The 23,909-nt window shown below is 40.2% G+C and overlaps 1 protein-coding gene across 2 annotated transcripts in view; it reads left to right on the top strand.

Annotated features, from left to right (window-relative positions):
• The first annotated feature begins 210 nt into the window (after positions 1-210).
• Positions 211-23,909, top strand: part of MARCHF1 (membrane associated ring-CH-type finger 1) — a 256,014-nt gene continuing 232,315 nt past the window's right edge. For both annotated transcript variants that reach the window (XM_087736363.1, XM_087736364.1), the window contains exon 1: positions 211-318. The gene's annotated coding sequence lies outside the window, so the exon portion shown is untranslated. The remainder of the gene's footprint in view (positions 319-23,909) is intronic.

Below are 23,909 nucleotides of genomic sequence, written 5' to 3' on the forward strand. Positions count from 1 at the left end.
CGCGGCGGGCAGCCGCCCCTCCCGCCACGGCGGGGCCGGCAAAAGCGGCGGGGCGCGGGGGCGGCGCTACCCGCTCTGCCCGCGGGGCGCCGCAGACCCCGGCCCCGGCCCGGGGGCTCGGCGGGGCGGGCGGTGGGCGGGGCGGCTCCGCGGGATGACATCATGGGGGCGGGGCGTGGGCGGCCGGGGCGGGGCGGCCGCGCCGCGCCGGGCCGGCGGCTGCTCGGGCGGCGGGATGGGGCGGAGGGCGCAGCGCGGCGGGCAGCCTGCCCCGCCGCCCCGCCAGCCGGCTCCCTGAGGCACCTCGGCCCGCCGCCGGTGAGTGGGCGGGGGGCGGCCCCGCCTTGCCCGGCCCGGGGGGGCGGTGGCGGGGGGGCACCTGCCGCGTCCCGGGTGCGGGTGCTGCCCTTTTTTGGGGGGGGAATTTAGGTTTCTTTTTTCCCCTTTTTTTTGTTTTTTTGCAGGGTGGGTTTTGGTTTTTTTGTTTGTTTGTTTTGGTTTGTTTCTTTGGTTTTTTTGGTTTTTTTTTTTTGTTTGGTTTTTGTGGGAGAAGCGCATCAGGGCACCCGCGCGGGTTCCTGCCGCTGTTCCCCTCCTCTCGGCCGGCGGCGGGTGCGGGCAGGCACAGGGCGAGGGTTTCCGTCAGCTCGTCTACTAGTTCCATCGTTCGGTCGGGCCGGCGCTTGGGCAGCCGCCGGTACGGAGCGGCGGCCCCGGCTGCCCTGGTCCCTCAGCCTGCCGCCCGTGCGCTGCCGGGAGCCGTAATGAAGGGAGTTTCTCTCGCTCTTCCACCCGCTTGCCCCAAGTCGGAGACGGACCCCGGGAGGGAGCAGCCGCCGGGCGCCCGCCCCGGCCCCCAGCCGAGCCCGGGGGCTGCCGCGGGCATCGCCGCCTAGGCAGCGGGCTCCCCTCCAAATCCTTCCCCAGCGCCCCTCCCGCCCCGTTAGGGGCAATTTCACATCCTCCTCAGCTGCACACCGGGACGGATGCCGCTCTAATGTTAAGGATTTTCTGAGAAAGTGTGGCATGTAGCGGCTTGGTAACAAGAGGAAACCCGGCTTAGAAAAAGCTGTCTGGGAAATGTGAGCGAACTTACTTGTCCTTTGTTTGTAATCAATTTTTCAGCGAATTTATTTTTTTTTTTAGTTGATGTTCTGTGTGTAGGAAGGGGGATAGAGGTACCAGCCCTTATAAAATGAGACAGTAAAAGCTGTGGAAATGTGAAGAAAGGTGTTCAGGCTTCCACCGCTGTCAGCGTGCCTTGCTGTGACTGCCTAGCCAAGGTTCCTCTTAATCTGGCGCTTCTCCTCACTTTTCCTCTATCTCATGTATTTTGCCCAGACTTCTGGAGAGCACAAGCGTAAAATGCCTCCTCTCACTTCTTCCCCATCTTCCTGTGGTATTTGCAAGTTGTGGTTAGGAATGAATTGAAAGGAGGGAAACACAACCTTATACTTACTGCAATTTAAATTGTCTTCATTGCCTAATAGAAAAGTCATGAACTGCCTTATATTTCTCCTTCTGTGTTCAAAATGCTGCGAAGTTCAATTATCTTACTGTATATGGAGATGAGCAAATCTGATAGCTATTATAGTGTGTTTTCTTAAATCCCTATGACCATGGCGTGGATTGAAGTAAATAGACAAACTGATGTGGTGCCTGAGAGTATGAGTTTATCTTGCAGAACATTTCCTTTTTAATACTGAACTGCTAGTATGGACCCTGCCACAGTACTTCATTAAAAAGTTGGGAGCTAATTAGCTGTTTCTTACAGCTAGAGTTCCAGATTTTAATTAGAGCTCCTGTCTTCAAGTTTAAACTGATTAAAGCAATGCCAAAGCCACTCTAGTTATTTTCAATGTTTGTTTAAAAAAGAAAAGGGAAAAAAAAAAGTAATTTTAAGCTCTTTGAACTTCATGTTGAAAAACAAACCCTTCTGTTTGGGGTTCTGTCCCTGACTCTGCTGGGTGGGGGGCGTAAGAAGATGCATGTTGTGTGCATCTTGTATTGGAGTGAGTAAGGAAACTAATTAATGGTGATGAAACTTATAGGTTTGCTCTTTACAGGGCATTGGTTTCAATTGGAAAACCATAATCTGAAAAGGAAAACTGGAAGGTATTAACTAACAAAAGTAGCACTGGATAACCTCTGAGCATTCAGGTGCATTTCCCAATGTTCAAGCCACATATAAGGATATGTCTGGAGATACAGTGATGATGCTTCCTAATAATACTAGAAACTCTGCTAGTGGCTAATATTCATGACCAAAAGGCTCATCCAAGCTTGCCTAAAGCTTTCATGATGATTAAATATTGCCCTCCATTACCTCCTCTATTAATGTCACGTGCATACTTCTGTCTTCATTCTGCTGAAGAACGGTTACTTGCTTTAGACTTTAAAAAGAAAATTCAGTGTATGTCTCATTCATGAGTACCCTGCTATATTTTTAACAACTTTCTTACCCTGTTTAGGTGTTTGAGAGATTTGCAAATTGATAATTCCCAAGGTAGTAGTTCTGCTGATTAGACTTGCATAGTGGGTTTATTCTGAATATTTCACAGCACTCTTGACACTCTTTATGGGAAGAGTTTAATGTTTTTCTCGCACTGCTAAGCACTTATGACAAAACCTAGCAATGGGTGCTTTAAAATACAAAAAATGAGGTTTTCTGGAAAATGGATGCTAAATGGATGACACCCTTGTAAGGTGTGTGGATGGGTCAAGCTAGCAGTGCTTGAAACTCTCCCATATGGGACTGAGAGCTGAGCTTAACTCTGAGAACTTGCTTCGTTTCAATGTTCAACCTGGTCAGAGCTGTGGTAATCCTCATGTGATGACAGAAAGTTCTCTTGCCTGTTCAAACATTTAAAGGATTTTTTTTTGTTATTATTTAATAGTGACTGAATTATGTGCACAAGAAACTTCTTTGCAAAACCTTGGGTGTTAATTTGACATCTCTAGATATTTACATTCAAGGTTCTTGAATGCTCTGGTGTCAGGTATGGTGCCAATGAGACCTATATAATTAAATGTCTAAATAAATGTGACTCATTTTTTCCCTGCTATGGTTATTCCATATGTTTAACTACAGCTCACATCAATTAATATGATGTCAGTATGGATAATGAGATAAACTGTCATCTTGGTTTTTACATTTGATGTAGGATTTGTGTATGTGACTGCTGTAATTAACTGTTCTTAATATCCTCAGAATAACTGCCTGGCTTTAGACAATTGGCTTTTCTCTTGTGGAAGAAGCAAGTTCATGTACTAGGAACACCTGCATGCAAAAATTAAAGCATTTATTAGATTTTTACAAGATTTTATTAGCTAGACAGTCCTGAGAAACCTTACATGTGATCTAGGAACAAAACTCTCCAAATGTGCACTACTACACTTATAGTGCAAACAGCGTGGGAATTGGAAGTTTCTCTGTGGCCTCTGGAGTCTTACTGGAATGGTCCCACTAGGAGCTGATATGTCTGCTGGTAGTCTTTTCTCAAGCTGTGTGTACCTCCACATAATCTTGGTCCTTTTCTTCTTTTTCAGTTATCACTGGCTTCTGCTGGCACAGCAATGCTGCTGTCAGATGCCTGTTTTCTATTATTGCCGCCTTTTTTTTATTGCTGCCTTCTAGGCTTTCAACTTTAATTTTGTTTGGTTTCTGTATGTACATTATCCATTCCTTAGTCCAGTAGATTCACTATCATGTGGCATACATGACAATGAAATTATATGCCTTGACTTGAAAAAAATTAGGATCTTTAAAGAGAAACATCTTGTTATGTGAAATTAAATCCAGAATAGCCTCATCATCTTAATAGCAGTGCAAATTCAAATAATAACTTAATAGAGGAACTTAAACCTTTTATGTGATGAGAATAACCTTGTTAATTATCAGGGTTAATGAGGTGCATTCCTTTAAAGTGAACACAGAGTGTTCATAGGCCAAAAAAAAGGACCTTTTTCTGCTGGATAGTATTTTTCTAAATCATTGGTAATTGAAAAGGGGATTTTCTTCCAGGCGGGTGTGTCGTATTACAGCCATTTATATCAGATTCTCCAGGAAAGAGGACTAAACACCTATGAAAAAGTAGAGTATATGATACAGTCAAAGCAATATGAAATGGTAAAATAAATTCACCTTCATCTTGATGGTTCAGTGCCTTTTTTTCCAAATTTATTGGCGACCAGGCATACACTGAAACTTAAATCTCATTAATTAGAGTTCCATGACTTGGAAATAGTAGGGAGTTTGATAGTATTGCATTCTGTGTCGTTTCACAGCTCTCTAGGGTATTTCAGTGCTACTTGTAACTTCATATAGTTCCTTCTATGGAATGGTTCTTGGGATGTGAAGTGCTTTGGGCAGTTGTACTGCTGCAGTTCTGTCCTGTTGGTTGTAGGACAGGATAGGTCTTGTACTGTATTGTGAGAGGTTTTGGCAGTGCTGAGCTGCGGAAGGGTATAGAGTTAATTTCAGACTAGGTGCCTACTGAAAAACAAAGTTTCTGATTTTACAGTGAAGATGATACTATATTTATAGCTTTTTTATAATCTTACGAAATGAATGTTTTTGCACAGGGAGCATGGCATTCGAGGCATCGAAAGCATTTCAGGTAGCTTGTGTGTAGGAAGAGTTACAATGTTCCTGCCTGAATTTTGTCCCATTAACTTTGCTTGTCTGTTGCCAGATTTCTTCAGAAGAATGTCTTCCAGAATTGACCCATCTATGTCTGTCTGTCCCTATGACATGTGAACATGCCTGCCCAGGCTAGGTGGTGAGAAGTACAGCACAACATGAAACCTTAGCTTGTTAGCTGCTACCCTGTACTGACTTTGCTGAACTTCTAGCGCTTCGGAGTGAGGTAGCTGGCTGTATTGTATGCTCTGTGTGTCTCTCTGTCGGCACAGGCAGTGCTGAGCAGGTGGTTAGAGGCAGTGGTTCCGTCTGAATCTGCAAAAATGTTCTGTGAATGTGCACCTACTCATCCTGTATAAGAAACAATAAAGCAAAGAAAGAAGAGCAAAGAAAATGGAGCTAGATGCAGCTGTTACTGGAAATTTTAAGATAAAGAAGAAAGGGCAGTTTTGTGCTGCATAAACTTTTCTTGATGATATAATGCATAGTGTGGAAGGAAAAGTGGTACTACTGTAGGTTAGCTGTATGCAATCAATGGTAGCTTGAAAATTCTTGAACTTGTGGAGGTTTTGGGTTGTAAGACTTAAATCCATTCTTTATATTCCTTTAAAAGGCAAGTAATAGCTTGGTATTTTTATAAAATGTGAAACAATTGTTAAAACTTCATATTAGGCAGAAGCGAGTGCATTTTTGCAAAGCCGAACTGTATGATATTAAGTTGACTTTGTTTCATTTATAGCAATGTGATTGTGCTTTGTAGAGGAAAAAATGGTAGTCCAAACCCTCAGACTTCAGTAGAATAAAATATATAACTTAAGTCTGGCAGATCAAGGAGGGTAGGATGTACTGGGAATGTTTATACAATTGCCCACCAGCAACTGAAATCCAAGTTTGGACTATTTTTACCTTCAAATGAACTTTTATGTAGACAAAATTAGATGTCAAACATTGTAATTCAGAACAACACTCTTCCTTGTCTGTTTATCTCCATTGCAAAATTAAGTTCTTTAAATAAGGTAGTGGTCACTGTCTGATTTCCTGTAAGGTTTTCCATTTTCCTCAGAGGAACAGTTTCTTTATCCTTTTTGATGTCTGTAAAAGTATTACAATTAACAGCTCCCTTGTGTTATATTTTTACTTCATGTTGTGTTACACAGGTGTAGAGGGGACAAGCTGGAGAAGGGAGGTGGCACCGTGGTTCTGCAGGAACTTGTGGAAATGTAATTGTCATGGCATTGTATGGTTAGGGCTTCCAGTGAGGATATGTAGGGGACAACTTCTGTGCATGTCGTAATTGTTTTGGTCATGTTGAGTCATTGAGTGAAAATGTATTTGAGGTCAATAGTGTACTAATCCCTATTTTCCATTTTCTGCCCTTCAGCTCTCTAAAGGAGAGGAGAAATTCCAAATGAGAGCACAGTGAGGGAAAGCCAGGCCATGTTTGCAGTCATGGGAGCAGCTTCCTTGACCTCCATGCAGTGTAGTTTAAATTGTGATGGCTTGATGACTGCAGGTCTCATGGGAGATAGGGTTCTCCCCACCTCTCCTCCCCCTTCCCCCAAGGTATTCTTCTCTGAAGTCTTTTCCAGATGGAATTTTTGAAATACCAATGATGTTATGGAAGAAAGGGACTTCTTTAGCATGGAAGAAAGGCTCAAAGAGGAAAAAAATCATTAATACATTGATTCAGGTGTAAAATTGATGTAATGTGAGCCAAGCTAGACAGATACCTAACCTAAGAGACAAAATTTTGGCATGAGATCAAGTAGTAATAAAATAAGGACTAGGGTAAGATTTCTAGCCAACGGAGGGGTGAACTTTGGGAGCTGTCTTCTGACAGGACAAGGGTGCGCATGTGTTACGTGGTCAGAGTTTTAAGGGGAAGCACAAGCCTAGGGTAAGACATTGTAGGACTTCATAGGTGTGATGAAAGGAGGCCGGGAGAATAATGTGGACTGCAGCATTAATCCTGGTGTATTGCTGGAAATCATTGGGTGGAACCCATTTGTGTAGCAGAAGAACATGAGGCAGACTCCAGCTCTCTGGTTATCAGGGTTGGCCGAGTGCAGAGGCAGTTGCAGTGAGCTCTCTATTGCGCTGCTGTTCAAGGACCTTGACGCCATCAGCGGGAGTAAGGAAAAACCCTTGCTCAGAAGCAGGATGTGTGTGTAGCAGGACTAAATCTAGTCATGCTTTCCTGATCTTGGGCCCTCATAGGAAAGTGGCTACAGTTCCCAAGGGAATACCTCGTGCTTCAATGTTTCCAGTATGTGAAACTGGCATGAGGCTGCATGACCAGTCCTTGCCATGTAATCTATGAATGCGGCACGTTCCTGTCCTGGCCTGTGGTGGGCAATATGCTGCTTTACCTCTTTGCTCCTGCAGGCTCAGAGGGTCTGTGCTGCTTCTTTGGAGAGAAACGTCAAGCATGGCTCTCCTGAGTGCCCCTTCAAAAGATGTTTGCTGTCTCCTCACAGTGCTGTGGTCTCTGCTGTTTAAAGCTCTTGTGCCAAGTGCAGCCAAACACAGGTCAGCTAATGTGACCGAGTTGTTCTTCTGGGGAGTAGTAATAATTTCAATGCAGCGTGGCAAGTTCCTTTACGTAATAACAGTATCAAATTATCCTCTGTGCTAGCTCTACGGGTGGGTAAACAGTCATTAGAGTCAGCTGATGGATATGAGTTTTCATGAAGACAGATGCTTTTCTATAAAGTGGATAAATATTTTCAGTCCTGTAGAGTTACGTTTAAAATGCATCTTCCTTGTTTGTATAGTACCTTTTTTAAAAATCGAACAGTAAAATCAGTGTCTTAGTTTAGTGGAAGTCCTAACAAACAATATGAGGAATTGGATGGAAGATGGCGTATCTGCAAAAAAGCCAAACTAATTCCATCTCTACATGCCTCTCAAATGCTGGTCTTCACAGCTGGCTGGATGCAGTACTCTGTGGAGCTGGAAGAAAGGGACTAGCTGTCCATTTGAAGCAAAAATGCTTCAAAAAGATAAAAGCTCTTTGATAAACTCTTGCTAAAGAACTTAATTCAACTTTGCAATTGTATATGGGTATACTGAAGTTGGTAAGGTGGGTGACTTAAGATAGAGCAAAGCCTGAGAAATCAAATTCTGTCAAGAGGAGTATGTGAAAATGGTATCTCTTCTGCAGCCTCACACAGCAGAGGAGGGGAAAAGAAATAGCTAAACCTCGAGTATTTTCTTGGTGGGTTTGTTACAGGAGCAGTCTCTGCACTTTGTGAGAAACTGTTTTCTGAATTTTTTGAGTCTTTTGAACTGCATTTGTAGTAATAGTCTGCTGATTTTACTCTATCCTCCTGTGAAAAAACTTTAACGCAAACCCTGTTCAGTCAGTAAGTGTTTGAAAATAGCCATGTTTTATTTAAGTAAGAAGAAGAGCGCCTCAATTGCATGTGTTTCTCTTTGAAAGAGAGCGAAAGGCGACGTTACAAAGAATGAATTTTCGCAAGCAGGAAGAAAGCTGAAGAGAAATGACAGAATGTGTAAGGGGCAGTTTTTATCCCTACTGAAAGGGTGGCTGAAGAATTTAAAGAGGAAATAATAAAAAGAATTTCATGGAGAGGAAGACGAAGGTAAGATTATAGAAAATGGAGAAAGGCCCAAGCAAACTAAAGGAAAACGAACCTGTAAAATCTGAGGTAGGGGTAGGATGGAAGTGAAAAGGAGGGGAAGAAATGTCTATGATAAGAGAAGTTTGATATGAAGGGGGTGAAATGATCTGAGTGAAAAAATAGTGGAAAAGGGACAGAATCGAATATGGAAAGAAAGATGATGATCACTGTATGTGGAATGGGAAAAGAAAATCTTATTTTAAGCATGTGCTGTGCTTAGCTTTTCAAAAACCTTTTCTTCCCTTGTGCTAGGGGAAAATACTGGCCCAGATCCAGCAGCCCGAGAGGGGTGAGGCTGCCACAGCTCCGTGCCCTGAGTCTAACCAGCAGCAAGGCTGAACATGTGTTCCCAGTACGCACACACGCGCATGTGTGCCTGCACCCGCTCCAGGTGCTGCACTGCAGACACGCGTGTCCCCATGACCCACCCCAGGCTGGCACTTAAGGCCATTCGCCCTGGTCTCTCCAGTGGCTGGCCGTCCCACCCCAGTTGCTGCACTCAGACCCCTGTGCACACACGCATGATGAATAGAGCCCATCACCCAGAAAAGAGTTAGAAAGGATTTAATAAGCAGATAGGACAGATTGCACTGATGAGGCGCAGGGCATGGCCAGGCAAGTGAACCAGCCAGCAAACTATTTGCGCACAACTGGCCCTTTTTATCCACTTGCTCCTCTGTTTTCTCACACTTGTTCCTCCCCAAATCATGTAAATCCATCCCTGTCCCTACCTTTGGTTCCTCCTGTAAACATCCCATAGGAAGTCCTGTACAATCTCCAAATGCTCTTCCCCTGCATCCTCTAACATGTCCCACACCCCTGGGCAGTGACACCACCCCCACCACCCCCCGCCGCCCAAGAGGTGCTCTGATGTTGACTCATCATGATGGGTTTCACACCTGGACACTGGTGCTGAGGCTCTCCTGGGACAGCCCTGGGAGGGGTCTGGACAGGGCCTCCCTTCCTCCAAGTCCCCAATTTGTGTTCCTGCCTGCCATTCTGCATCCCTGTGGTCCTCTGGGCTTGTAGAGATGGGCCTCTGATGGGCTGGTTGTTCCTGAGATGGGCCTGGGAGGAGCTAGGCAGGGTATTATTTGCGCTCCCCCAACTGTCACTGTCTCTCTGTGCTCCTTTGTTGGGGTGCAGAGGAGCTTCTATCGCATAATCTAAGAGTATACAACCATCTTGATTTTCTATGGGAATTTTAAAGAGTAAACTTGTGATGAAAATATTTTGTTAAATAGTATGTAGGAATGAAAAAAATGTAATTGTTTTATAGCACGTGCTTGCTGCCTCTTTGTTTGGCTTTATGCTGTGGAATGCAAAATGTATTGTATAACCTGTCTAGTCAAGTTAGATTTTTATTTTAAAACTTGAAAGTGATTATTCTTCAGTTAAAGGTCTAGTCAGTAGCAATAAGCTACAGTACAGGTTACAACACTACTTAAACATCTGTGAGGAATCTAGGTGATGATAATAGTTACAGAACAAAAACTGAGGGAGTGCTTGTGATTGCCTGTGGCAATGTTGTAGCTAATGGCATGGAATTCAATTTTTTTTCCAGAATTGCCACCAGCATTTCTTTATGTATCTTTAAGAACTTAGACTAATTTTAAAGGCTGTAACCATTATAATGACTTCTTTTTAAACCACGGTTAAACGTATGCATGTTCTGCAAAGCTATCATTAAGATACGCTTGAACTCATGAAAGAATGATTGTGTTCATCATTGCAACTAGATTTTTCAGTGCCTTAGGACTGGAGATGGGAGCCTGCACGGAGAAGACTGTCAAGCTCAGTTAGACCCTGCAAAGGGTGTTGGAGTAAGTAGCACAAAGTTCATCAAATATGTTTCAAAGAGTGGGGATGGGGAAGCATTAAAAGTCTAGGTTTGTCTAAAAATTTGATTGTGTGCCACGTTTTACACCAAGTGATTACAGTCACCTACAGGAAAAGGCATAGAAGTATGGAAATGGAAATCAAGGTGGAATCTGAGTGCAGATCTGCTGGAAAGTGGAGCGGCTGGCTAATTAGACATTAAAGGGGCAGTGTACCTTTTTTTAAGAAAGGGAGAAAAATTAATCCTGGCGACTGCAGGATTATGGTTTTGACATCAGTGTTATTTAAGTTCTTAAACTGCTTTTGGAGGAAAGGATAGTTCTGTGCATAATGGCAAAAGAAAATTAGAAAAAGGTATTAGAAATTTACCAAAGAGACTGGTACTAAGGAATTGTGACAGATCAAAGGCCCCTTTGCTTCAGCTGTGCTTATATAGCTGTTTGTACAGCTAAACTGTAAATAAGATCAATTTTTATTTTAAGAAAGAAAACATACTGTCAACCTTTTTTGACACTTATCATGTCATTAGTTGGGAGCTTGACTTCTTTGATAAGATGAAAATTGAGAGGGAATATGAGTGCTCCATAAATGTGTGGGGATAATCACAAGGAAAGAATTACTTAGGAGAAGACAATGCTGATATGAGAGCAAATGAGCATATTGGGCTGTGTATAAATTTACTCTAGAAATTAGAATATGGCTTCTAATCAATAGAATAGCCTCCCAATTGAAGGTAGTGGATATCAAACCATATCTTACTGCATGAAAGTAGAGTCTAAGAAATCTATGAAAAAGCTTCTATAAAGATGATGAGATGCCTGCCAGAGGAAGGAACTAAATTCATGGAGCAAGGGAACTCTCTTCTGTAGTATTTTCTTAAAATAAAATTCACATAAAGCGAATGCATCAATATCATGAAATTATATTTGACAGCAGATGCAGCTTTTTCTCTCCATGATGGTAAGGAGATAGGTTTTTCAAACAGAAGCAACCAGTTTCAACAACCACAACAAAGTGAAAAGAATTTGGAGAGAACAGAATTTTCCATAGAAAGGCAATGGAAATTTCAACATGTGGAAATTTAAAATTGCGTTAAAAAGCTAGAAAGGAGTTTCCTGGGTAAAAGTTCTGAAATTAATAGTTGAAATGATAGTTGAAGAATGTGATGTGAGAAATGATGAATATTCTTCTTTTACCCTAATTGTCTCTTCAAAGTTGTCACTGGTCATTGTTACTTATGCCTTTTGCTGGACTTTAAACTCCCTGTGTGATGTGTGCCAGTCTTTCAAGCAGAAAGTGTTGAAGGTTTCAGCAAGGTTAGATATCTGAGCTGGGGGAAAAAAGATAACTGTCAAATGCTGTTGGAAGCTTACACGCACTGATGCTTCAGGACGGGGCCTTGAAACAAAATGGATTGATTCTTGTGCAAGGAATGCGTTTCTCTGCTTCCTCAGGAGATTTATTTGCTTGTGGAAAATAGTAGACCTTGAAAACACCTGTTCTTGTGCTGGGAAGACTTAGCCTTTATTGGCTAAAACCTCTCTAAAATTTAATGGCTGGGCCAAAACAGGATTTCTCTGAAATCACAAACATTGAGGCATTTGGGCTGTGGGAGATGAGGGTGTGAGCAGCCTTACTGACACACGCTGCCTGGTGCTCAGGAGCTCTGGAAGAGAAAGCTGCTTAGAAGGAAGGATCCTGTGAAAGTGCACCTAGGAGGAGAAAATGATAGGGAAGGGAACAAACCTGGAGAGATTAGTGCTTCAAACCTGAGGAGTGAAACTGTAGGAAGGGGAAGTGATACTCAGAGTCTAGGCTAGAAAGGTGAGATGTACTAAAAAATAAAATAAGAATTGATCTGGCAGGACATGATTCAGATGAGGATACCAAAGAGGGGAGATAACAAGGAGCTAATTAAGAAGAACATCAGCTCAACACCACCTGTGCCGTTTGAGAGGGTGAAGGAAGAGAGGCAGGCAGGTGTGCCCAAACGAAGCCAGGAGTACAATCTGAGGTGCTAGTCTGATGGCAGTGTAGACAAAGTGTCCCGTTGGTGTGAGTTCTTGATCACACGGATGGTAACGCCTTGGCACTGTTGCCTACTTCGGCTATTACAGCAGACCCTAGTTGCTCTGCACGTTTCTTGGGTGTATGTGAGTACGCATTACAACTGCATGTAATACTTTTTTCCATACTTTCTCCCCACTTTCCATGGAACTGTTGCACAAAGTTCTGATGTGCTGGGGATAAATTGGAACTGTATGACATTTTTATCTGTAGAGCTCTAGCCTTATTTTATTGTGCCTGGTGAATGAGGCAGGGATTACTAGGGAATTTTTTGTAGTCAGACAGCTAAATGTTGCTTTGGAGATAAGGCTTATATTCTTTTCTACCCATATAGGTCCTGTTTGATGCTGGTCAGAGTATTTGCAGATATTTTTTCACTGTGTATTTCTCTCCTTTTCTGGATGCCCAAATCTGAAAGTCAGGATCTAATCTGCAGAAGAATTAGATGGTTGCACCTGAAGTTGCAGGAATTTTAGTGCTTGTTTGCTGTAGAGACTGTGCCAGCTTTACCTGTTAGTGCCTGGGGATCTTTCTGAGCCAGGTATCTTGTCTATATATTTAATAACCTTCAGTTTTATTCAGGAAATAAAATTACATTATAATGGGTGCCTTTTGGTTTAGCAGATTGGTAAAGGAGAATTCTGTTCTCTCTTTTTATAATTCAGCCCCAGACCTAGCTTCCTGCTTACATAATAATGTGGAGTAGCGTGAAGCTTACTCCAGTTCCCTTTCTGCTTTCCTCTGTAGTGCTGTGGTCTCTGTAGGACCTTTGCAGCTGTATGAGTTTCACTTTTATTCCCTTGAAATGGTTATTATAGAGCTGCAAGGTTCTCCATACTTCAATACTGTATTGGCTATGCAGTTCCACGATGCTGCTTCAAGCATTATGTTCTCTGTAATTCCTTGTGCAACCATCACAGGTCGTGCTGCATTACTTAAAAACGCACAGGGAGAATGCAGATGCCTTACTGGAAATAGACAACAGAATAGTGTATATATATATATATTATTTTTTTTTTTTTAACCTAAATATCTTATTCTTCCATTTCACCTTTAGTTGAATAAAAAGTGAAGCCTATTTTTGGATCTCTGAATTACAACTTTAAGCCTCACCATCCCTACAATAATTCTCCTGAAGTGTAGAAAAGTTTGTTACTGCAAGGCCAATAAATTAGTGTCTTCTATGCTGACAAACTAGTAAGAATTGCAACAGGCAATTTTGCTCTTTGGGCTAATAGTAGGAGAGTTTCTTCATTTCACTGAAGAACAAATAACAGACATCTGAGAACATAATAATTAAAATTCTCTGAGGGAAAGGTTTCCTTTCTCAATATTATAAACAAAAAGAAAAAATAGTAATAAAAATGCTGTTTGAAGTATAATTAATATCCTGTAGGTTATTTACATCTTAGGATGATTTAAATCACTTGTGAAGTGGGGAAATGCCAGGAAGTAAAACAGATGATGTCTTGCAAAATTGACAGAGAAACTAGGCAACTTCTGGTAGTGTTTAATTGACGGGGAGAGCAACAGACAACCTGACTGGATCCCTCATCTTTATAGAAATACAAATGGAGTGACTGTTAATATCTGAAGAGCTAAAAGCGCTTATGGTTAAGGCGTTTTATCTTTATTGCTTTGGAACACAAAGGGATTAATAACGTTTTGTGATGACAAAATCTGTTCTGGAAACAAATTCATTTATGGTAAGGTGCTGTGGAAGAACATGTCCTATACTTTTTAAAACTATTTATAAAGCAGTTTTTTAAGAAAAGTTTTTTTAAAATAATTGAAAAAGATTATAAGAAAGAGAACAAAGAGATAATGTGTGCTTATTTGCCTAGGCTATAAGATGATGAGATGAAACAAGATACATCTTCCTCAAACAGGCACATTTAACTTAGAATTCACAATCTCTTTTCCCTTTGATGTTAAAAAAAAAAAAAAAATTGTGGTTACCCAATTCTCATTCATCTCCCCCCCCCCCCCCCCCGTAGAATAATTTCTGTAGCCTGTGTTGCACAAATAGTGCTAAGCAATGCTTATTATAAGCTGGAAAGCTTAATGAAATATTTACACAAACACTTAACTATCAGACATAACTTTTAAGGTTTAACAGACCACCTGCTCAGCAACTGAAATAGAGCAATGCTGTTTTCAAAACCAGTGTAGTTATTCATGGCCAAGGAAACATCCTGGGTAGAGCTCCCAGAAAACTGTTTCCTCATCCTGTTAATTCTTTTTAGTCTTTTAAAAAAAATGATTTACTGGAAATCATAAGGCTTCCAAAAGAAGAAGAAGGGTGGGGCTGGGGAGAAGGGAGAGGAGAAGAAAGAGAAAGCGGTGAAGACAAGCATCTTCGAGTAGCATCCCAGAATGCTCTCCCTTAACACATGAGATTCAAGGTTAAATCTGTGGCATCTCCACTTTATTCTAATCATTGGCTAGTTTAACACATTGGTTTTTTTTCTTCCCATATTCAGAGCTGTCTGTGCTCTGCCTTTCAGTCCAGAAGTGACATAATGCTGTGTTACTGTGACTGTTATCCAACTTCCTGGCTCTCTTTTACAAGTCTGATGAGCAAAAACATAGCTAGTGCTGGTCCTGCAGCAGTTTGTTTGTACTGGTCTGTGTAGATGTCTTTTGTGTCCTGGAGAGGCATGTGCTGAACTGAAGGAGGAAAAAGCAAGGAAAGGTTGCAGTCCTGCATCGCCAGCCCAGTAATTCCATCTGTGGAGATTGCCAAGATTAGGTCTTAGGCTGTTAGTGGGACAAAGGTATTTAACCTCTGAATGTGGACGCTCTTTGGGCTCCTTTGTCCTGGCCTTCCACCATCAGGAATGGAAATATTCTTTTTCTTGTTCAGATATTGTGGGGCATTATTGGGTATTAGGGACCTACGCTTCGTTTACAGGAGATGGATCATGCTACAGTGATTTAAAATGCCCATTGTCTTAATTAATCCTGGAACTCTTTAGCCCATGCTAGTGTGCATTTATGGAGGAGTAAATGCTTCAATATTTGTTCTGTGTTTGGAATTAAAACAGAAAACTGCTTTCTCCAATTCTCTGTCTTCATAACCTTAAGCAAAGTTACAGAAAAGGTACCTTTTTCCCAGGATTAAATACTTGTCTACATGCCATAGGAAATAACTGAGAAGATTTGCAGAAGTGCCATTTGTTGATATCTGTCAGAGACTGTATAGGTGTACGTATGTGTGTTTAGCTGAACCCTTTTCACTGGGGACTAATATAATATGTGGCAAAGAGGGGTAGGCAGTAGGGGAAGCTTAAGTGGCACAGGGTCAATGTTTTGTGGTTTTGTTTTTATTTTTGTTTTTGTTTTTTTTTTTTAAACTTATCCCAACCCCTTTTCTTCAGAGGACTTCTCAGGATGCTTTCTGTAAGTCAGCTTTCATTTACAGCTGATGTGTTTTCAGGTTTTCCAGCTCTTTGTGGTGGCAAAATGGCCAATCGACGTGGCAGATTCTGGTGAAGTTTTTGAGGTTTTGTTCCTTGTAGTAGATGGTCAATATTCTATAGAGACAATTTCAGGAACAGGTTCTTTCGTACCCACCATGATGCGTTTACTCACTTTTTATCCACAAATAGTGAAAGCAATATGATTGATTTTTAGTACTGGTATACGCTGAGTGCTTCATTTTTGCTTTGATTGCCTGTAATATGTCTCTGAATTCCAGAAGCGTATTAGCCCTGCTTCTTTGCAAATCTGTTAGAATAACTGATTGCTTTCCTTTTTGTGGTATGCCATTCTCTGAAATGTTGTATTTGTGATTGTGATCATAGTCATGGTTATAGATAAGATTACAAATAGATATTATTAGGAATATAGATATATGGATATATAGATATTATTAGGATTACAAATAGATATTATTAGGAATACAAATAGTATTGCTAAATACAGTGGGCAGCAGTTCTTTACTTCTAGGCTTTCAGAGTTGCCATGCTTATTCTTCTTGCACTCCATTTAAGAGTATATGAAGTAAACCTCAGCCGTCATTATGATCAGAAATATCACTGGCTTAACTGCTAGGATTTTTCTTCCAGCTGTAGAAGTCTAAGAGTAGACAGGCATATCAAAATAATTTGGACTATATCTGTTCCAGCAAGGACTTTATCTGAATGAAATAGATAAATCTTTCAAGCATAGCATCAGATAGTGATTAAATGCAACATTTTGTCTTGCAGGGGTGTAGGTTTCTTGTCAGACACAGTTACTACACTTCAGTTCTTGCATTTAAAATTGTTTTCAAGTTTGTTCAGTCTCTGACAGTGGCATGGCCTATCCTCTGTGCTTGTGTCTAGAATGAGATGAGATCCATCGAGTTATAAGCTGTTTCAACAGCTTTCATACAACACATACCCATTTCTTTATAGGTTCACCTGCTCAAACGGGCAATAAGGAGACTGTAGCAGAGCTTCAAAATCTGAATAGTCATGTGGATTGGAAAGAGCCCAAAGAATTAAATATCCAAATATACACCCTTGAAAAATTAACCGTTAAGCAGTAGATGTGAGATTACAAACAAACTTACAAATTCTTATCCTAACTCCTGCTAGCCACTTCTGTTGTGAACATGAAAAAATAAAATATATTTTTTTCCTGCAAAATGGAAGGTATTGTTCTTCTCCAGTGGACCTGAGAAGGTTGATCTTTTTCACAGGTAAGGAATGCAAAGTATTGTCTTATTAGATAATTTTTTTTAATGCTGAAGCAACTAAGAACATGCTTTCCACATTTTGAATATGATGATAGTTACTCCTGCTATAATATAGCTACTATGTTAGTACCACATATAGCAGTAACTATATAATAGTAGTTACCACTGGGGAAATGCTATCTGTCGTGCTCTGCAGGAACGTACAAATCTCAGTCAGTGCTGTAAGTGGCTACTCTTTCTCTCCATGGACAATCATAGCATCCTTCCAGACAAATGCACCGAGTCTTACTCAGCTTTGAGGCTGGCATAAACAGGCACAAGCTCCACACAGCTTGCAGGACATGATTTGAATATCTTGAACTTCATGATGCTGAAAAAGTGAATATTTTGCCACATTTCTCATTACTACAGTGTCAAGCAAGATCTGGTTTTGACAATGTTCAAGTTGAACTAACTTACTGCTTATTTTTGGCATAGTATTCAAAATGTTAGAAATCAAACCATTTTCTCTGGCTTTCAGTCAGCATTGTAAGCTTAGGCTTCATGTTTTGTCCTGTAACAAATATTATAAGGATTTCAGAACTGGCAGGTACTGCAAGTAGTCTGAAATAACAAATAGAGGCCTTTTCAGCTAGCGAAACATTTGACAATTTTGAGCATTTCTGCCAGGAAGCATTGCTGGCATCCAGTTAAGGAATTTTCTGTAACAAGAATGCCCTGGATAGTTTTATGTCTAAGTTAGAAATTGTTTGATTGACACCATACCTTGTAAAGAAAGCAATAACAAATGGTTAATTTAGAGCTTTTTTGGAAAGCCTAACTGGAGCTGCTAGTCTAGTTGCCTTTCTGGACACCAGTGTTTGTTTACTTACTGGAGGATTTGAGAATCAATTTGATGTTCAGTGTGACTTACCTACTTCTGCCTTGATTCTCTGTTTTATCTTCCTCAAGTTATTTTGTCTCAGAAAACATATTCTTCCTTCAGTCTAAGTCCTCTTTCCTAATTTTTTTTTTTTAGTTTATGTACTGCACAGTAGTACATATGAATTCATTGTATTTGTTGAGAACTTGAGTTCTCAGTTAGCAAAGAGTATTAAATGTGAGGCTCGTTAGCTGTTCGAAGTATGTGTAGTTGATAAACAGTTGTTGAACACATGCCAAAAGCCTTTGCTTTAGGGAAAAGGGTTACTTACCTGCATATCAGTATCGGTGTTGTGGAAAGTCATAAGCACATAGTGCGCTCCCTGGTTCATGGCCCAAATCCAAACAGAGGAGAAAAATGCTATAAAGGCAGGAAATAAAAGTATTCTTTATGAAGAAAAATGCCAGCTGTTATCCATAAAGATACTGTGCGTTGGTATTTAATTATCCCGTGGAAATGTTCCTTTATGTTACATTGTCATAATGAAAGATTAAAACCTGAGGTTTATGGCATAATGGAGAACTATGTTTGCAGACTGACATCAAGAAAACAGAATTAGAATAAACCCAGATGATGTCCAGCTCTCAGTCCTTGAGGTTGGCTCTAGACCTGTGTTTCAAGTTATGAACAGAGGAAACGCCCACAGTAGGAATACAGCTGAGTGTGTGGTGGCATGGAAGCTTATAGGCAGGAAGGGCCCAGGCCCTGGAGAGTGGGGGCGAGCGTGTGTACTTGTCTCTACAGCAGGTCTCACTTCTGTCTTTACCCATTTCAGTTGGCAAACATCATGTTTTTAGGAAGTTTGGCTGTAAAGTTCCATTCCTCTTTACTAAGTGAAAATATGTTGGGTAGGCTCTGTTGTGCTACTTTTATATTTTCAACAATTCTGAAATGTGTCTTCAAATAATACTTATTGTGACATAGTTAACGCTTTTTAGTAAAAAGAAAAGTGCTTCGTGGGATTTTTAAGTCCTTTTGCCAATTTCCATTGTATATTGCATTTACAATCTATGCAAAACATGATGAGCTCCGTTGTCAGTTGAATCAACCCACGCCTGATTCTTACAACTGATTTCAGTTCTCAGGAAAGGGACCAGGTAGCTGGAGCTAGAAACCAAGCTCTTTAATTACCGTAGAACATAGCAACACAACTATGAGTTCCTGCAAGGACCATCAGGCATCTCAGTTCTTTAGGGCTAGCTGCATGGGTTAAGAGATTATTTTTTTGGTGGTCATCAGCTTTTGGCTTCTTTGGTGAGATTTCCAGGAATGACAATTTGTGCTGTTTGTGATGGCTGGACTTACCTTTGCTGAACCCTTTATAGAGACTTGTAATAGAAATATTAGGGTTGGTATGAATGATGCAGGAATGAAAAAGTATGTTTAAGCACCAGAAGCAGCAGCAGAAGGGTTAAAGAAAGGCCTGTATTGATAATGAAGAACTCTCCAAGGGTGCAGCTCCCAGGACACTGTTCCCAGTGGTAAGACTGAGGAATGCATTATTTATGTCAAGACCAGAATGCCTGCCCTCTGATAAGACCATATAGCAAATGACTTGTCAGTGGAAGCTTGTTGTGTGTACTGTTTCTTTTCCTGGTCACCCAACAGAAAAACAGACTTTAGACTGTATATATTCCAAATGAAGAAAAACAGAGTAGGAAACAATCTGGCCTAAGATTTATGGAGGCTGAGGTATAAGTAGGATTCTGGTGCAGAGGACCACTCCATGATGGGTGCTGTCTCTTAAAGGCTGTGAAGATCCATCCAAAAACTAGTTTGTTGTTGCCTATCGAGAAGAAACCCAGAAACATGGTGAGGACTTGATAGCTAGCACCTCTTGTCCTCTTTTTCACATATAGGTGATCCTGGTCAAACCACTCGGGCATGTGTGTCACTTGTGTGTATATGAGTGTGAGATTGTGAGTGAATGAAATCTTTGGAAAGATGAGTATGAGTGGGATATTTGCAAATGAGTTATCTTCCCCTTTCATAAGAACTGATGTAGAATTTTGCTACAGTGACGTTCCCTACGCTATCTAATGCTTACTAGTTTCACACTGAAATTAAACCACTGTCCAGCCATAGACGGGAACAGCCTTCAGTTTCCCTGTTGACATGAGAACTGTTGATAGGGATAGGAGGTGTCAGAGGAAGAAATGGGCTAAAACAGTTTATGGTTCTGAAAAGTCTTGTGGGACACCAGACTACTAAAATTTGAACAATAAAGGAAGAAAAGGTCAGAGGGGAAGGAAGAAGACTGGAGAGTGAGTTACTGAGTGTCTTGTATTAATTAGGCAATTTATTTTTAATATAGACATGTATTTTTTATTGTAATATATCAGCATTATAAGTAATATTATTAAATTAATAAAATTATTTTTAAAATGGTCAATTATATCAATATAGCAATGTAATATAATTCTAGTACATTATTTTATTATATTTTATTATTCATTGTTTTTAATACAGGCATTTTTAAATGGGTGTACAGGATCGCTAAAGGTACCAGCATCCTTTGATATCATTAAGAAGCCTTGGGAGTGGAGGAGGCTGTTTGACCTTTGACCTCCTTGACCATTTCAGCACCAAAATGTGGCATTATCATTGCAGGTTCGCTCTTTTCTGAAAAGGTGTGTTATCACTGACATTAACTTCAGACTAGACGATAAGCAGAAAATACAGAGAACAAATAGGGGACAGCAAGAAGCTATTTTTATAGAGTTCAGACAGTTACATCAGGAGCAAGCCTGGAGAGCAAGAGGCATTTGCAAGCCAGAAGAGTAGCTGTATGGCACATGCTATATTTCTGTGAACTGTCTTTTCAGACTGAAAAATATAAGCATAGAGATAAACATTTGTACTTACGTACTTGAAAATGCATTATGTTTGGTATATGTTCAAACGTATGCAACAAACAAGTGGTAAAGACTGCGTAAGAGACAGATTTACTCTCTAGCAGTTTTTATTTAGGCTATTTATAGTATGTGAAGCAGTTTGCCATTTACATGTTGTTTGTTTTGTATGCTTGTTTAATGTTTAGTAAACTATAACATGGTATTTTTTACACCTGGAACTTGTTTTTTTCCAGGGCTTTGTAGGTGGCATAATTAACTCCCCAGAGTGAAGAGAGGAAATTATTGGACTGCACTTCTTTAAAGTATGTGATTGCTTCTGTGTGTCCCTACAGCTTGGCTGGAAAGGAACCTGGTTACATGCTTAAATTGTTCTAAAACAAACCCAAAAACTTTCCTTATAATTTTTTTCTTTAATTTTTGTTGGAAGCCTTTAAAGTAATTCTGAGCTTTTATTTTGTTTTGGCTTTTTTGGAAAAAAAAAATCCTAATTCATTAAACTTCTTGGATAATGACACTGGGTTGCAGACATACTTAATTTCTTCTATGATGTCTTTTCCTCAATGTTTATGTAGCAAACCTGTGGTTGGTTCTGTGTTACGTGCTCTTTCTGAAGTTACACATCTGGAAGACATTGTGGTAATTTAACTGTGTTAATATTTTATTTGGGCTTTTTTGTATAGAGATGCTTTGGATTTCTTAATTGCTGAGGGCGAGTGCAGCTGAATCAATGTGCTGGGAGTAACAAGAAAATAATGCCTTATTTCATGCTTGTAGGAGTGGAGCCTCAGGTGAAATAGTTGTCTTTAACTTGCCTGTTGAGAGAAGTGGTGTGTTACAAACATTGACCTTTGACTTAAACCTAGAACTAAAATCTGTCTAATGAAAAAGCTGCCAGAAATGAAAGGTCATACAAAATGTGGTGAATTTTTTAACTCCTCAAGAAGGATTTCTCAAAGTACTGTAATTCCCTGTTGATTTGCCTACCCAGAGTGACATTTCTGTCATTGTTCACTGAACACAGTTTTACTTTTTTTCATAGTCTCCATGCAAATATAAAACTTCTAAGCAGAATAGGCTTATGGAAACAGTGCAGCGTAAACAAGCAGTGTGTTTGATTCCTTATGAAATATGTCAAATTGGGTGAAAAATTTTATCATCCTGAATCAATTCAGTAGCAGCTGACCTTGGACATATTATTTTCCTTCCTGTTTCTTAGCAACAGGAAACTTTTCTGCAGGATGACTATTTAATATCCTAATCTGTTGTAGAAGCTTTTATACCTGAAGAGGAACAGATGGTCTAAGGAAATTTTGTTTGTAGCAATAGAGATAGGGAGTATCTATACATTATTTTTCCTCATTTTATACCCTATTGTCCTGCACTTACAATTACATAATATCTCCTTGCTGGTAGCTAAAAACTTCTGTCAGGAACAGAGAATACAAATAGCAGTCTTCATATGCTACAAGTTTCTTTTTTTTTTTTTCTTTCCCCTGTATGATGCAAGAAAGTGATTATATATGTGCTCTTACAGCTGCGATTGCATTCCTTATCCAAAATGCTAGGATATGTATAATTTATTCCGTAAGTGTTGAACTGTATCTGAGTAAATGAAGAAAGCATTATCTACAATGTAATACCTGCCAGTGTTCTGTTCATTTGGCATTTGCTTACTCTCTCTCAGAATTTATCATGTGAAGTGGTTTTCTTTCTTCTTTATTACAGATTCCAAAGGTTCTTTATATATCAGTGAGAATAACCTTTTTTGGAAGATTATTTTTATGTGACTTGGTGTTCAGGTAAAATATAAGTTAAGCAATTAAGGATACTGAAATGTGGATCTCTGAAACCATTGTTTCACAACTACTGTTGTGACTATTTTGTTATTGGCCCAATGAAGAAATCATTCCATTGTTTATTTTTCTGGTGGCATGAAACTTCTTACTTCCACAGAAGCAGGTTGAATGTTTGTAGGAAATTGGGTGGTCTTGGATTTTTCTGCATGAATTTAAAATTAGTACATGAGCCTTGATTCTGACTTTATTACAGCCACCTGCAAAGGAGAGAATAAGACCTGTTCTCTTCTAATTCTTTCTCAGTGCTGTGTAGAACCTTTCCTTCCTAACTCCTGAAGTTCTTTATGCAAAGAAAGGTACTTCCCCTCCATCATGTAGTTGCTGTCTTAAGAATCATGCTGTAATGACGCTCATAAATGCCTGACAATGCAGTTGTCTGGTTTTCTGTGATTGGTGGTTTGTCACAGAGACAGTGCTTGTCATGTAAGTCCTGATTAGCAGGTAGTGAAGAGTGCTGCAATAGTGTGTATATGTGTGTGTATATATAGATAAAAACAAATGACACATTCAGCACTATGGCATGGGTCTTCTGGTGAATCATCTGGTGCAATTTTTTTCTCCTTATTGGCCTATGTCATACTTTGTTTATTTGCAGTGACTACCAGAATTGTATAAACTATAGGATGAGCTTGTTTTTGATAACCCGAGACCTGTTGCCTGGCCTGCTCTTGAAGTTTCATCATGTGTTATCACTTACTACTTATCATCCAAAGTGAAATGTTCTCAGTAGCCTTTGTTAGAGCTCTTTTAGCTGCATAGCATGATATGGGGCTGTCTCCCACCATGAAACCTCCTTGACACCTTTTGTCCCTATTGTCATATTTGCATGTTATGTGCTACCTTATTTTAGGAGCTAACCTAGAAATATTTCTACTTGCAACTTTTGCTTGTTGGAAGAAAAGAAAATGTCATCTTTGTTTAGTTCCATTGAAGTAAAATTCTTCTGACTTCTCACGTTTACATGAAGTATTTTCAAATGAAACTGAAGTGTGGAGCTTTACTATCTGTTTTTCACCTTCAGAGAGGAGCTCTTCCATTTTGTCGTGCCTCTGTTTCTTGTATTTTAATTAGTTGGTTGGGCTGAATGAAATCTGGAGGTTTTTGTTTTGACATGTTCCGCCCCATCCACTCCCCCATTCCCAGATTTGGCATAAAAATTAATTTAAAGCTTAAAACAGGCTCACCCTCTAGGAACAATAAAACTCTTTGCTTAAGAATGTTTTGTGTCTCCCATTGTATCTTTCCAAGCATTGAGTCTGTTCTAAGTGATGCAACTAGTCTGGTGATAGCATGTCCGATCCAGAGAAGAATGAAATCCATTTTGAAAAATCATTAAGGTGGCTACAGGGAGTCTCCGAAGAGAAGCAGGAAAGAAGGGAAGAAAAGGTGAAAGTGGGAAA

Source organism: Nipponia nippon, unplaced genomic scaffold (assembly GCF_047370975.1).
Source record: "Nipponia nippon isolate SJK-2023a ecotype South Korea unplaced genomic scaffold, ASM4737097v1 scaffold_6, whole genome shotgun sequence".
NCBI classification, from domain to species: domain Eukaryota; kingdom Metazoa; phylum Chordata; class Aves; order Pelecaniformes; family Threskiornithidae; genus Nipponia; species Nipponia nippon.